This window comes from Schistocerca piceifrons, chromosome 3, assembly GCF_021461385.2.
Source record: "Schistocerca piceifrons isolate TAMUIC-IGC-003096 chromosome 3, iqSchPice1.1, whole genome shotgun sequence".
NCBI classification, from domain to species: domain Eukaryota; kingdom Metazoa; phylum Arthropoda; class Insecta; order Orthoptera; family Acrididae; genus Schistocerca; species Schistocerca piceifrons.
The window spans coordinates 553,664,816-553,680,531 of record NC_060140.1 but is presented as its reverse complement, the minus strand read 5'-3'; the positions used below and the strand labels follow the sequence as shown (position 1 = coordinate 553,680,531).

Here is a 15,716-nt window from a genome sequence, read left to right as displayed (position 1 = left end):
AGGAAGGGGGGGGGCTGAAAAATTGTTGGGCAATACAATGAAAGATGTAGAAAACTAAAATGGAGTGAAGAAAAGAATAGTTTCTTGAAGAAATGCCGAGACAGAAGAAATTAATGTAAATTAAGGCCACACGGGTGGCGAGAAGCAAGGACATGTTGTAGTTCTAGTTCCCACCTGAGGAGTTTTGCAAAACTGATGCCTGGGGGAAGAATCCAGGTGGTGTGGTGAAATAGGCCCAGAGGTAATGGTTGTCATGTTGTAAGGCATGCTCTGCAACAGGATATTGTGTGGTACCAGTATACACCCTCTCTCCACATCCATTTATCCTAATTGATAATTTGATGGTAATCATGCTGATGTAAAAGGCCATACAGGGTTTACATAACAGCTGGTATATGGCATGCATCATTTCACAGGTGGCCTGATAATCTTTTGCCAGTTACGGGGCTGCTATAGGTGGTGGTATGAGGGCGCATAGGCAAGTCTTGCAGTGGGGACAGTCACTAGGGTAGGAGCCGTAGGGGAGAGATGGGTGCTGGAGGAGCGTAGTGTCTGACAAGAATATCATGGAGATTGGGAGAGTGATGAAAAACTGTTCTAGGTGTGGTGGGCAAAATTTCAGACAGAATGGATCTCTCTTTTTCAGGGCATGATTTTAGGAACTCGTGGCTCTGTCAAAGTAGCTGGTTAATACTTTCCAGACCAGGATAATACTAAGTCACTAGTGGTGTGCCCCAGAGTTGTGTTTTGGAGGGATCAGCAGTGCCCAGGATTGGATGTGATGGCCCAGGAAATTTGATTTTTGAACTAGGCTGGTGGGGTAATTACATGAAGTGAAGGCTGAGGTGAGAATGGTAGCGTATTGCTATGAAGAGTCTGCATCTGAACAAATACGTTAACCTTGGGTGCCGAGGCTGTATGGGAGGGAATGTTTAACATGGAAAGGATGGCAACTGTCAAAATGTAAGTACTGTTGTTTGTTTGTATGTTTACTGTGGACAGAGGTGTGTAACTGGCCTTCGGCGAGGGTGGGATCAACATCCAGGAAAGTTGCATGGTATTCGGAATAGGATGATGTGAAATTTAATTGGGAGAAGGTATTCAGAGATTCCACGAATTTCAACATGTCAGCCTCACCATGAGTCCATATGGTAAAAATGTCATCAGTGTATCTAAACCAAACCAGGGGCTGAAGACTTATGGATCCCACGAAAGCCCCCTCCAAGCAATCCATGTAGGAAAGAGCCATCCTGCTTGCCATCGCCATACCTCTGATCCGTTTGTATGTCTGCTCCTGAAAGGTGAAGTAGTTATTGGTAAGTATAAAGTTGATTAAGGTGAGTAGGAAGGATGTCATAGGTCTGGAATTAGGTAGACACTGACTGAGGAAATGTTCAGCAGCAGAAAGACTACGTGGAGGATGTTGGTATAGATGGAGGTGGCTTCAATGGTGACAAGCAAGGTATGTGGTGGGAGTGCGGCATGGATTTCAGACGATGTAGGAAATAGTTGATGTCTTTAATATAGAGGGGAGTCTATGTACTATGGGTTGCAGGTGCTGATCAACTAAGGCAGATACATGTTTGGTGGATGCTTTGAAGCCACCAACTGTGGCTAGGATGATTAGGTTTGTGGATCTTAGGAAGAAGGTAAAAGGTGGGGGTGTGTGGTTTGGGTGGGGTGGAAAGTTCTATGGATTGAGGTGTTAGTCCTTGCGAGGAGCCTTTTATGTAGAGGTGCCAGACAGCTGGCGTAGACCTTCACGAACACACTTCTTCCGGTCAAGTATTGCAGTGGTAGAGCCTTTATCTGCTGGGAGGATAATGATGGAGTCATCAGCTTTTAGGGAACATAGAACCTGGTGAGATTAACTTGTTAAAATTCCTGGATACCGTCTCCCAGTTAAATTTCACATTGTCCTATTCCAGACCCCATCCCACTTTCCTTGATGTTGATCCTGCCCTCACCGAAGGCCAGCTGCACACTTCCGTCAAATAAACCTACCAACAAACAACAGAACTACGTTTTGACAGTTTCCATCCTTTCCATGTTAAACATACCCTTCCATACAGACTTGGCATCTGAGACAAACATATTTGTTCTGATGTAGACTCATTACAGCAATACACCACCATTCTCACCTCAGCGTTCACTAGTCCTAAGTACACCACCAGCTGAGTTCAAAAGCAAATTTCCTGAGCCGTCACATCCAATCCTGGTACTGCTGATCGCTTTAAATCACAACTTCGGAGCACTCCACTGGTGACTCAGTATTAACCTGATCATGCCCTGAAATGAGATCCATTCTGTATGAAATTTTACGCACCACATCTGGAATAGCTTTTTGTCACCCTCCCAATCTCTGCAATATTCTTGTCACACTATGTCCCTCATGCACCCATCTCTCTACCTTATGGCTTCTACGGCTGTGAATATCCCCACTGTAAGACTTGCCCTAAGCGCACTCCTACCACCACATATAGCAGCCCTGAAACCGGCAAAACATATACTATGAAACTGAGATCGACCTGTGAAATGAAACATGTCACAAACTAGGTATTATGTAAACACATTAGGCCTTTACATTGGCATGACTATCACCTAATTATCAATTAGGATGAATGGGCTTAAGCAGAGGACGTGTACTGGCAACACGCAGTATTCTGTTGCAGAGCATGGTCTACAGCATAACAATCATGACCTCTGTGCCTGTTTCACAACATGCGCAATCCAGATTCTTCCCCCAGACAAAAGTTTCTCAAAACACCACAGGTGCAACTACTGCTACAACATGTCCTTGGTTCTTGCCACCCACGTGGCATTCATTTACATTAATTTGTTCCAACTTAGCATTCCTTCAAGCAACTACTCTTTCCTTTCAATCCATTAGCTTTCTACATCTTTCATTGTCTTACCCATCTTACTTTTCTCTGCCCCCCTCCCCCCCCCCCCCCCCTCACCGTCCCAGCTTTGGTACATTCAGTGCACTTATCTTTTCACTCTTAATAACGCAATCGTGATGTTTTAAGCCGTAATCTCTGTTGTGCATATTACCCTGTCTTCCACCTCTAAGCTCTTAGGTTTTTTAAAATCTTGTCTGATGCAGTCCCCAAAAATCAGTCTTTCCTTTTCATCTTATGCAGTAAGTTTCCCATGACCTGCTGTTCTGAGTGACTTTCCCGAAATCTACCCCTATTCCTAGACCTCTCCAGTAAGTTTCCTTGACCTCTTAACTCTTCTGCCTGAAAAAGGAGCCACTGGCTATGAAAGCTTGCCTAATTACAACCATTTTTGTGTGTGGGGCTGCCACTGCTTGATAAGTAGATTTTTTTTTTATCTATACAATTAACTTAATTTTTATGTTACGATTTGGAAGTACTTATGTCCTTGATACATTATTAATGCTGATGCTGTTGAAATTTATCATATTGTAATAAGCTGATGGAGTTTTATTAATCTGTAGTTGCCGACCTCACTATTTTTGAGATGTTTGATTCATTTTTAAAATTGACAGCTTCTCTTCACAGCTAGGTAAAGATGTACTACATATATATCTGGTTTATTAATCTACGATTCTGTGTGATATTGTCATCCTGGTGGTATTACGTGTGCTTAAATTATTTATCCATGATCATTTTTAATGATTTCAATATAATTGTTGTTGTGATTTTTATGTTTTAATTCAGTTTTTCATTTAAGAATTTATTTTGTTATTTGCCCTTATGAGTCTAAATTTCTATTTCTTCCACAAAATTTAGGTTTGGGTCCTATTTCTATAGTGTGTTCTGTGTGGTTTACAACTTCCAAGAATTATGTACAAATATCTGATGTTTTGCAAATAGCTTCAAAATAACCATGGTGTTGAAATGGGCTCATAGCCATAAGAACAGCTAAATAAAATACTACTGTGGCAGCATTATTGGTTAAAATTATGTAATTTTTTCACATTTGTAATCAGGGACAAGGCACAAAGTTTTGCACAGTAACAACCCATTGTTAAGTTTAATTTAAGTTGTCAAATCCTCATTCTTTTTCAGCTTGTCTTCTTTATGTTGTGTTTATGATGATTTACAATGTCGACAATGATACGAATTGTGTTGATTTTATTAGTGGTAAGTAAATCAGGTTTGTTACTGTCAGTGGTCGTATCAGTCAACATTGGTCAGTTCCAACAAGGCCTGTGATCTCATTGAGGGTAACATAAGGGTTGGACATTAATATGGAAACACAGTGAGAAATACATGCTTGAACATAAAGACAGATGGTAGCCAAGCCTGCAAGTGACGCTGTTGTGTTAGACCACAGGTGGCACCTGTGCATTGCTCTCATTACATTGCAAGTGTGAGTCGTGGCCATAACAGTGTTCTTTGTAGTGACTGTGTTATGTCTGTTGCAAGTGTGAGTCATGGTCATAACAATGTTCTTTGTAGTCTGTGTCTTATGTCTGTGCTTAGTAGAATTCGAACAGGGGCACATGGTTGGTTCTTATTGGGTGGCACCTTCTGTAACCAGTGGAACCGAAGTGTTTGGTGTTTCAGGAGGCAGCATACTGAATATTTATACCATTTAAAGGGAAAGCGGAAGACATCACTTGCCAAAAATGAGAGTTGTGATCATTGTGGATGGCCACTGAGGAGGATTGTGATGGAAAATAAGAGGAAAACAGCTGCAAAAGTCACTGTAGAACTGAATGTTACACTAACATACCCTGTCAGCATCAAAAAAACATGAGCAGATCTTTGTAAGCTGGGAATTGTGGGGTGAGCTGGAATTCCGAAACTTCACATCAGTGATGGAAATACGTGTAAAAGGAAAAACAAGAAGCCAAAACCATAAAACCTTGAACATAGAAGTGTGGAAGAAACTCATTTGGTCAGATAAATCTTGTTTCACACTGTTTTCAACTTTTTGCCAAGTTTGTCTGGTGCGTGTCGTCGCAAGCCTAGAATGCAGGTAACTTGGTGCCAAGAGTGAAATACAGTGGGGTTCATGATGATGTGGGTGGCCATATTGTGGGATTGCATGGTCCCCATAGTTGCTCTGTAAGGTTTCATTACTGCCTAGGATTATGTGAGCATTTTGGCTGATACGGTCCATCCCATAGTACAGTGTTTGTTACCCAAAGGTGATGCTGTATTCCAAGATGACACGGCCCCTTTTCACATAGCTCACATCATCCATTCCTGGTTTTGTGACCACAAGGGTGATTTGTCACATCTTCCCTGACCAGCATAGTCACCAGATATCAATTTTATGGAGCATTTATGGTTTACTTTGGAGAGGAGAGTGTCTGATCACTAGTCACCTTTATTGTCGTTACTGAACTTCCACTATTTTGCAGAAAGAATAGGTTAAGATTCTTTTGAAAACTGTACAGGACCTTTGTTTATCCATTCCAAGATGACAGGATGCTGTTTTGAAAGCTAACGGTGGCCTCAAGCTATTGCAGCACCCACTTCCTTTCTTGTGCTACAATCTTCCATTTTGTGACCATCCTTACTTCTCTTACTCTCAAATCCATTGTGGCAGTCTTGATGTTAACCTGGATATGCCATTAGGTTCCATCTTCTTTCATTTGCATCTTTATCCATTTATGTTACATCAGATTTTTTTGGCTGATGTAATTTTTGGTCCTGTTTCGGTTTTGACCTCCATTTTTCCAAACTTGGAAGCATGCCTTAAATAGCAGCAGCTGCCCATACTGTAAAAGACCTTTTGTGTACAATAATTACTCAGACTTACATAGGTGCTTAAGGCCCAACGCATTAGCCAGTGCAATGTGGTGGGGTTGTTATGTACTCTTTGGGAGAGCCCCCCAGAAACACCGGGATTGTACTTGTTATACCTGAGCTGCTAATGCCCCATGCATGCCAAGGAATAGTGCCCATCATCTTGGGGCAATAGGAATCCCAGCAATGGCTGTTGTGGAGATGTGCTTTGCTGCAGCTGGGTGGACCCTTGATTCGAGTAGGTATCAACAGGATGGAAGTTTTACAAATGAAAAACATCAAACTAAACCAACATAATGGCAGTACTATCGCAACAGATAGGTATAGATATTTCAGCGGGGATGGTTACAATCCAATTGCTGCCTCTATTCTGGCTACCCCTTCAGAAGAGGGCCAAGCCAGAAGACTGAGAACAAAACAATTTATTCAGTACCTGGTGTGTACTAGAACATGCGGAGTTACTTTTTCACGACAAAGCCATTATTTTTCATGGAGAAGTTCACACATTGGAAAGAAATGTGAAATGGGGCCTGCTCTGGTACCGTACTGTGTGAAACAATTCAGAAATGTAAGAGACTGGGTGACATACCATCAACTTGTACTTCATGTAAAACTTCAGGTATGGTACAAGCAGTTATCTTCTACTGAGACCTTACACTTCAGACAGGAGATGAGCTATGAGCTAATGTAGCTCAGTAGGTGTACATTTTGTCTGATGAGTATGATATGGTCCAAAGGATAATCAAATACAGTTGTCCATTTGACTGATGAAGTCATCCATTTGTAAGGTATGTGACCATCTAGACTTGCTATGGAGTAATTCCTTAGAAATGCCTAGATAGCTAAATACTTCATTTATGACGCATTTCGACTAATCCTGAGAAGATAACTGTGGCAAAATTTACAAACAAGACAAACTAGAAATGCTTATATATAAATATTTCAATACCAATGTAACATAAGGAACAAAGTACACATTGAGTACAAGTACGTGGAATATGCATAGGGAAGTTCCTGCAAGTGAGCACTACAAGAAAAATGTTCATTGCTATGCACAATTGCTGTTAGGCATTGCAAAAGATGTTATTTAAAATTCCAGTACAACAGAAATGACAATGTGTTTGTCTTCAGTACATTATTCTCTATTATTTCTCTAGAAGAGAATAGTACACAAAAAGTTTGTCTTTTCTGTTACAATGTAATTTTAAATATCATTATGTTTATTACATAAAATTTAGAGGAAGTGTACTATTAGAGTATCACTCTCCCGCATCCCCTCTTTCTTTCTCCATTCCCCTCTGTCCCATAGTGCTATCCTTCCCTCCAGTTCCTCAGCTATTCAACATGTTTCTTATCTGCCCCCTAAACTGCCCTAATGGCAGTTGTATATAAGAGTGCACATTTTCCTTGTATTGCTCAATTGTACGATCTTTCCGAAGCATTTTATAAGTATGTGCACACTATCTGTACTTTATTTCCTTTTTGTTACATTGGTCTTGTACTATTACTGTATGTTGTTGTTGTGGTCTTCAGTCCTGAGACTGGTTTGATGCAGCTCCCCATGCTACTCTATCCTGTACAAGCCTCTTCATCTCCCAGTACCTACCTGCTTAGTGTATTCATCTCTTGATCTCCCTCTACGATTTTTACCCTCCACGCTGCCCTCCAATACTAAATTGGTGATCCCTTGATGCCTCAGAACACGTCCTACCAACTGATCCCTTCTTCTCGTCAAGTCCTGCCACAAACTTCTCTTCTCCCCAATCCTATTCCATACTTCCTCATTAGTTATGTAATCTACCCATCTAATCTTCAGCACTCTTCTGTAGCACCACATTTCAAAAGCTTCTATTCTCTTCTTGTCCAAACTATTTATCATCCATGTTTCACTTCCATACATGGCTACACTCCATACAAATACTTTCAGAAATGACTTCCTAACACTTAAATCTATACTCGATGTTAACAAATTTCTCTTCTTCAGAAACGCTTTCCTTGCCATTGCTAGCCTACATTTTATATCCTCTCTACTTCGACAATCATCAGTTATTTTGCTCCCCAAATAGCAAAACTCCCTAACTACATTAAGTGTCTCATTTCCTAATCTAATTCCCTCAGCATCACCTGACTTAATTAGACTACATTCCATTATCCTCGTTTTGCTTTTGTTGATGTTCATCTTATATCCTCCTTTCAAGACACTATCCATTCCGTTCAACTGCTCTTCAAAGTCCTTTGCTGTCTCTGATACAATTACAATGTCATCGGCGAACCTCAAAGTTTTTATTTCTTCTCCATGGATTTTAATACCTACTCCAAATTTTTCTTCACTGCTTGCTCAGTATACAGATTGAATAACATTGGGGATAGGCTACAGCCTTGTCTCACTCCCTTCCCAACCACTGCTTCCCTTTCATGCCCCTCGATTCTTATAACTGCCATCTGGTTTCTGTACAAATTGTAAATAGCCTTTCGCTCCCTGTATTTTACCCCTGCCACCTTCAGAATTTGAAAGAGAGTATTCCAGTCAACATTGTCAAAAGCTTTTTCTAAGTCTACAAATGCTAGAAACGTAGGATTGCCCTCCCTTAATCTAGCTTCTAAGATGAGTCGTAGGGTCAGTATTGCCTCACATGTTCCAACATTTCTACGGAATCCAAACTGATCTTCCCCGAGGTCGGCTTCTACCAGTTTTTCCATTCTTCTTCTTCTGTAAAGAATTCGCGTTAGTATTTTGCAGCTTTGACTTATTAAACTGATAGTTCGGTAATTTTCACATCTGTCAACACCTGCTTTCTTTGGGATTGGAATTATTATATTCTTCTTAAAGTCTGAGGGTATTTCGCCTGTTTCATACATCTTGCTCACCAGATGGTAGAGTTTTGTCACGACTGGCTCTCCCAAGGCCGTCAGTAGTTCCAATGGAATGTTGTCTACTCCTGGGGCCTTGTTTCGACTCAGGTCTTTCAGTGCTCTGTCAAACTCTTCACGCAGTATCGTATCTCCCATTTCATCTTCATCTACATTCTCTTCCATTTCCATAATATTATCCTCAAGTACATCACCATTGTATAGACCTTCTATATACTCCTTCCACCTTTCTGCTTTCCCTTCTTTGCTTAGAACTGGGTTTCCATCTGAGCTCTTGATGCTCATGCAAGTGGTTCTCTCCCTGCTGGAGAGCCCGACTTCCTCAAATCCTGCCCTGAAATGAGATCCATCCTTCATGAAATCCTCCCCACTCCACCAAGAGTGTCTTTCCGCCGTCCACCTAACCTTCGTAACCTCTTAGTTCATCCTTATGAAATCCCCAAACCACCTTCCCTACCCTCTGGCTCCTACCCTTGTAACTGCCCCCGGTGTAAAACCTGTCCCATGCACCCTCCCACCACCACCTACTCCAGTCCTGTAACCCGGAAGGTGTACACGATCAAAGGCAGAGCCACGTGTGAAAGCACCCACGTGATTTACCAACTGACCTGCCTACACTGTGAAGCTTTCTATGTGGGAATGACCAGCAACAAACTGTCCATTCGCATGAATGGACACAGGCAGACAGTGTTTGTTGGTAATGAGGATTGCACTGTGGCTAAACATGCCTTGGTGCACGGCCAGCACATCTTGGCACAGTGTTACACCGTCCGGGTTATCTGGATACTTCCCACTAACACCAACCTGTAAGAACTCCAGAGATGGGAACTTGCCCTTCAGTATATCCTCTCTTTCGTTATCTGCCAGGCCTCAACCTCCGCTAATTTCAAGTTGCCGCCGCTCATACCTCACCTGTCTTTCAGCAACATCTTTTGCCTCTTTACTTCCGCCTCGACTGACATCTCTGCCCAGCATGCCACCCTTCACCTCAAAAAACTATCCAATCTCCTGGTTTCCCACCTCCGGAAAGGCAACTCACTCACCCTTCACAACCTTTCCAGCAAACCTCAACCACCTCTCATTGCACACAAACCCAGTCTCTCCCATCTACTCAGTCTCCCACTTCCAGCTCCACTCCCTCCAAAACCTCAAAATTCCAAGCAACACAATCTGGCACCACAACACCCTAATTCAGTAGTCAACCTTTCCTCCAAACCTCTCTCCCAATCCGAAACCTCTGTCCTATCGAAAGGCCTCACCTTCAGCCCCACTCCCAGATTCAAGCAAACAGCCCTCGTCAAAGATTTACTGTCTTACACTCGTACTCTCTGCTGGAAGTATCACTTTGCCACGAAGAAAAATGATCCTAATCCTACTCCTAATGATCCAACTCCCCAAGACACTATCCAAATTGAACCCTGCCTGGAACAGTTCTGTCCTCCGTCACAGCGGGACCCACCTCCTCTTCCTCAAAATCACCCTCTCCAAACCTTCCAGGAATTTCTGACTTCCAGCCTTGCCTCTCAATCCTTCTTAAAAAATCTTAATCCTACTCCCAACATCACCACTGCTGAAGCCCAGGCTATCCGTGATCTGAAGGCTGACCGATCCATCGTCATTCTTCCGGCGGACAAGGGTTCCACGACCGTGGTACTTGATCGTCGGGAGTATGTGGCTGAGGGACTGCATCAGCTTTCAGACAACACCACATACAAAATTCTGCTAAGATAATCCGATTCTTGATGTCCAGGCGGTGATTCAAGGAATCCTCAGAACCTTAGGCCCCCTACAAAACCTTTCACCTGACTCCATCAACCTCCTGACCCCACCGACACCCCGTACCCCTACCTTCTACCTTCTTCCTAAAATTCACAAACCCAATCATCCCGGCCGCCCCATTGTAGCTGGTTACCAAGCCCCCACAGAACGTATCTCTGCCTACGTAGATCAACACTTTCAACCCATTACGTGCAGTCTCCCATCCTTCATCAAAGACACCAACCACTTTCTCGAACGCCTGGAATCCTTACCCAATCCGTTACCCCCAGAAACCATCCTTGTAACCATTGATGCCATTTCCTTATACACAAATATCCCGCACGTCCAGGGCCTTGCTGCGATGGAGCACTTCCTTTCACGCCGATCACCTGCCACCCTACCTAAAACCTCTTTCCTCATTTCCTTCATCCTGACCCACAACTTCTTCACTTTTGAAGGCCAGACATACCAACAATTAAAGGGAACAGCCATGGGTACCAGGATGGCCCCTTCGTACGCCAACCTATTCATGGGTCGCTTAGAGGAAGCCTTCTTGGTTACCCAGGCCTACCAAGCCAAAGTTTGGTACAGATTTATTGATGACATTTTCATGATCTGGACTCACAGTGAAGAACAACTCCAGAATTTCCTCTCCAACCTCAACTCCTTTGGTTCCATCAGATTCACCTGGTCCTACTCCAAATCCCATGCCACCTTCCTTGATGCTGACCTCCACCTGTCCAATGGCCAGCTTCACACGTCCGTTCACATCAAACCCACCAACAAGCAACAGTACCTCCATTACGACAGCTGCCACTCATTCCACATCAAACGGTCCCTTCCCTACAGCCTAGGTCTTCGTGGCAAACGAATTTGCTCCAGTCCGGAATCCCTGAAGCATTACACCAACAACCTGAAAACAGCTTTCACATCCCGCAACTACCCTCCTGACCTGGTACAGAAGCAAATAACCAGAGCCACTTCCTCATCCTCTCAAACCCAGAACCTCCCACAGAAGAACCACAAAAGTGCCCCACTTGTGACAGGATACTTTCCGGGACTGGATCAGATTCTGAATGTGGCTCTCCAGCAGGGATACGACTTCCTCAAATCCTGCCCTGAAATGAGATCCATCCTTCATGAAATCCTCCCCACTCCACCAAGAGTGTCTTTCCGCCGTCCACCTAACCTTCGTAACCTCTTAGTTCATCCCTATGAAATCCCCAAACCACCTTCCCTACCCTCTGGCTGCTACCCTTGTTACCGCCCCCGGTGTAAAACCTGTCCCATGCACCCTCCCACCACCACCTACTCCAGTCCTGTAACTCGGAAGGTGTACACGATCAAAGGCAGAGCCACGTGTGAAAGCACCCACGTGATCTACCAACTGACCTGCCTACACTGTGACGCATTCTATGTGGGAATGACCAGCAACAAACTGTCCATTCGCATGAATGGACACAGGCAGACAGTGTTTGTTGGTAATGAGGATCACCCTGTGGCTAAACATGCCTTGGTGCACGGCCAGCACATCTTGGCACAGTGTTACATCGTCCGGGTTATCTGGATACTTCCCACTAACACCAACCTATCTGAACTCCAGAGATGGGAACTGGCTCTTCAATATATCCTCTCTTCCCGTTATCCACCAGGCCTCAATCTCCGCTAATTTCAAGTTGCCGCCACTCATACCTCACCTGTCATTCAACAACATCTTTGCCTCTGCTCTTCTGCCTCGGCTGACATCTCTGCCCAAACTACATCTACATCTACATTGATACTCCGCAAGCCACCCAACGGTGTGTGGCGGAGGGCACTTTACGTGCCACTGTCATTACCTCCCTTTCCTGTTCCAGTCGCGTATGGTTCGCGGGAAGAACGACTGTCTGAAAGCCTCCGTGCGCGCTCTAATCTCTCTAATTTTACATTCGTGATCTCCTCGGGAGGTATAAGTAGGGGGAAGCAATATATTCGATACCTCATCCAGAAACGCACCCTCTCGAAACCTGGCGAGCAAGCTACACCGCGATGCAGAGCGCCTCTCTTGCAGAGTCTGCCACTTGAGTTTATTAAACATCTCCGTAACGCTATCACGGTTACCAAATAACCCTGTGACGAAACGCGTCGCTCTTCTTTGGATCTTCTCTATCTCCTCCGTCAGACCGATCTGGTACGGATCCCACACTGATGAGCAATACTCAAGTATAGGTCGAACGAGTGTTTTGTAAGCCACCTCCTTTGTTGATGGACTACATTTTCTAAGCACTCTCCCAATGAATCTCAACCTGGTACCCGCCTTACCAACAATTAATTTTATATGATCATTCCACTTCAAATCGTTCCGCACGCATACTCCCAGATATTTTACAGAAGTAACTGCTACCAGTGTTTGTTCCGCTATCATATAATCATACAATAAAGGATCCTTCTTTCTATGTATTCGCAATACATTACATTTGTCTATGTTAAGGGTCAGTTGCCACTCCCTGCACCAAGTGCCTATCCGCTGCAGATCTTCCTGCATTTCGCTACAATTTTCTAATGCTGCAACTTCTCTGTCTACTACAGCAACATCCGCGAAAAGCCGCATGGAACTTCCAACACTATCTACTAAGTCATTTATATATATTGTGAAAAGCAATGGTCCCATAACACTCCCCTGTGGCACGCCAGAGGTTACTTTAACTTCTGTAGACGTCTCTCCATTGATAACAACATGCTGTGTTCTGTTTGCTAAAAACTCTTCAATCCAGCCACACAGCTGGTCTGATATTCCGTAGGCTCTTACTTTGTTTATCAGGCGACAGTGCGGAACTGTATCGAACGCCTTCCGGAAGTCAAGAAAAATAGCATCTACCTGGGAGCCTGTATCTAATATTTTCTGGGTCTCATGAACAAATAAGGCGAGTTGGGTCTCACACGATCGCTGTTTCCGGAATCCATGTTGATTCCTACATAGTAGATTCTGGGTTTCCAGAAATGACATGATACGCGAGCAAAAAACATGTTCTAAAATTCTACAAGAGATCGACGTAAGAGATATAGGTCTATAGTTTTGCGCATCTGCTCGACGACCCTTCTTGAAGACTGGGACTATCTGTGCTCTTTTCCAATCATTTGGAACCCTCCATTCCTCTAGAGACTTGCGGTACACGGCTGTTAGAAGGGGGGCAAGTTCTTTCGCGTACTCTGTGTAGAATCGAATTGGTATCCCGTCAGGTCCAGTGGACTTTCCTCTATTGAGTGATTCCAGTTGCTTTTCTATTCCTTGGACACTTATTTCGATGTCAGCCATTATTTCATTTGTGCAAGGATTTAGAGAAGGAACTGCAGTGCGGTCTTCCTCTGTGAAACAGCTTTAAATATGTCTGCTTGTGTCTGTGTATGTGCGGATGGGTGTGTGTGTGTGTGTGTGTGTGTGTGTGTGTGTGTGTGTGTGTGTGTGTGTGTGTGTGTGTGTGCGCGCGCGAGTGTATACCCGTCCTTTTTTCCCCCTAAGGTAAGTCATTCCGCTCCCGGGATTGGAATGACTCCTTACCCTCTCCCTTAAAACCCACATCCTTTTGTCTTTCCCTCTCCTTCCCTCTTTCCTGACGAAGCAACCGTTGGTTGCGAAAGCTAGAATTTTGTGTGTATGTTTGTGTTTGTTTGTGTGTCTATCGACCTGCCAGTGCTTTTGTTTGGTAAGTCTAATCATCTTTGTTTTTTTATCACAAGTATATGGGCAGCAAGATAATGACTAGTAGAGGGTAACTAGAAGGGAAGTTAATCTCATTTCTTAACCTTTGCCTAATAAATTCAAGAGTTAACACATTTCAGCACTCCTTGCGTGTCATATTCTGCAAATGATCTGACAATCTGCAATGGTGAACTCGCACACTTATGATCCAATGAAATGGTGACAACAACCTTTGCAATAATAATTACAATTACCCAGTTATTGTATTGGTCCCAAATCTTCACCACACCAATTGTATACCATGTTAATCGCTGTGAAAAGCCATTTGGAATTCTTTCATTGCTAAAGGGCTGATCACAGGAAATACAGAAAAGAGGAGTGACAGAAGTATTACAAGAAGCAACAGAAATTATAATCCATGCTGCCAACACTACAATATCATTCCCCTTAGGTCATTGTAGATGGACACTTGCTTCATGGTTTTGGAAACAGATGCCAGGTGCTATCAAAGAATGGCAAAGGGCTCTACAATGACATAGGCACCTCTCCTGTACTGGAAATTTAATTTTATTCAAAAAATAGGGGCAAAAGCACAACACTCAGAGAAACAAAGGAGAATGTTGAGAAAGAAGTATTTCTTCTATGACAGCAGAGTATTGGACTTCAACGCACTAATAAAAGCAGGGAATTCTAGATGAAGGGGAAATTAACACCAGTTCCTCTGACATTACTGAACGTTTAGCTATATATTACATAGAAATGTTGGCATCTAACCACCTTTGAACAGGATGACCAGCAGCAGTACAACTGTATTATCTCCGACGAGAACTTCAACTTCTTCCAGTTACAGTCCCCGTCGCAAAAGTCTCTGTTGAATGTTCCCAATGAGTAGTAAGGATGCACCTAAGACACGACGCCAAAGACAATATAATTACCAATTTTTATCACACTGCGTTTCATACAGTCATCCAAGAAAATCCACCTCCTTTACACAGTTGACTCTAAAGATAATGAATCAGTCTGCTGTGCATACATACACAGCTGGAATCAAGAACAAGTTTCTCTACCAAAGGAGTGCAGTATAAATACTGCGGGGTTAATACCCATACTTAGAGCACTAAAAAAATTTAACAACTTTCCTCAAAGAAGTGCATTGCAGATAATAAAAAAGTGCAATCCAAAATATCCATTGGTTCTGTCTCTTAATATAAGATACCAACTACATATACAGTAAAACCCAATTTTTTGGTTCCTGCATTTTATGTGCACTTCTGTCACTTGTTGAAATTCAGAAGGTGTGGCTTGGGGGTGTTGTCCTCCCCACCCCGCTGTCGCCCCCAAAGTATTTCGTGGGAGCCAGCACAAATGCATAAAAAAAATGCCAATCGCAAACAACGGGCACTTACAGTCAGCACTTGCATGTTCCACTTGTCAGCCTATACTCTGCTGGTTATATGCCTGTGACTGTTTCATGTTTTGAGGCAAAGTTTTTTTCAGGAAGCATTTTATAGTTTAGTCCAATCTCATCAATGTTGTATAATTAATCAACATAAACTTTTTTAAAGTTTTTGAACAAACTCACTGACTTCATAATAATAATAATAATAATAACAACAATAATAACTAAAAGAAAAATATAGACAAAGGCTAACAAAAATACTGAAAACAGAATTGACAGC

General features: G+C 43.0%; 1 protein-coding gene across 2 annotated transcripts in view; it reads left to right on the top strand.

Annotated features, from left to right (window-relative positions):
• The window catches only part of LOC124790093 (clathrin interactor 1), a gene marked incomplete in the record, with an annotated part of 192,939 nt that overhangs the window by 75,289 nt on the left and 101,934 nt on the right, over positions 1-15,716 (top strand).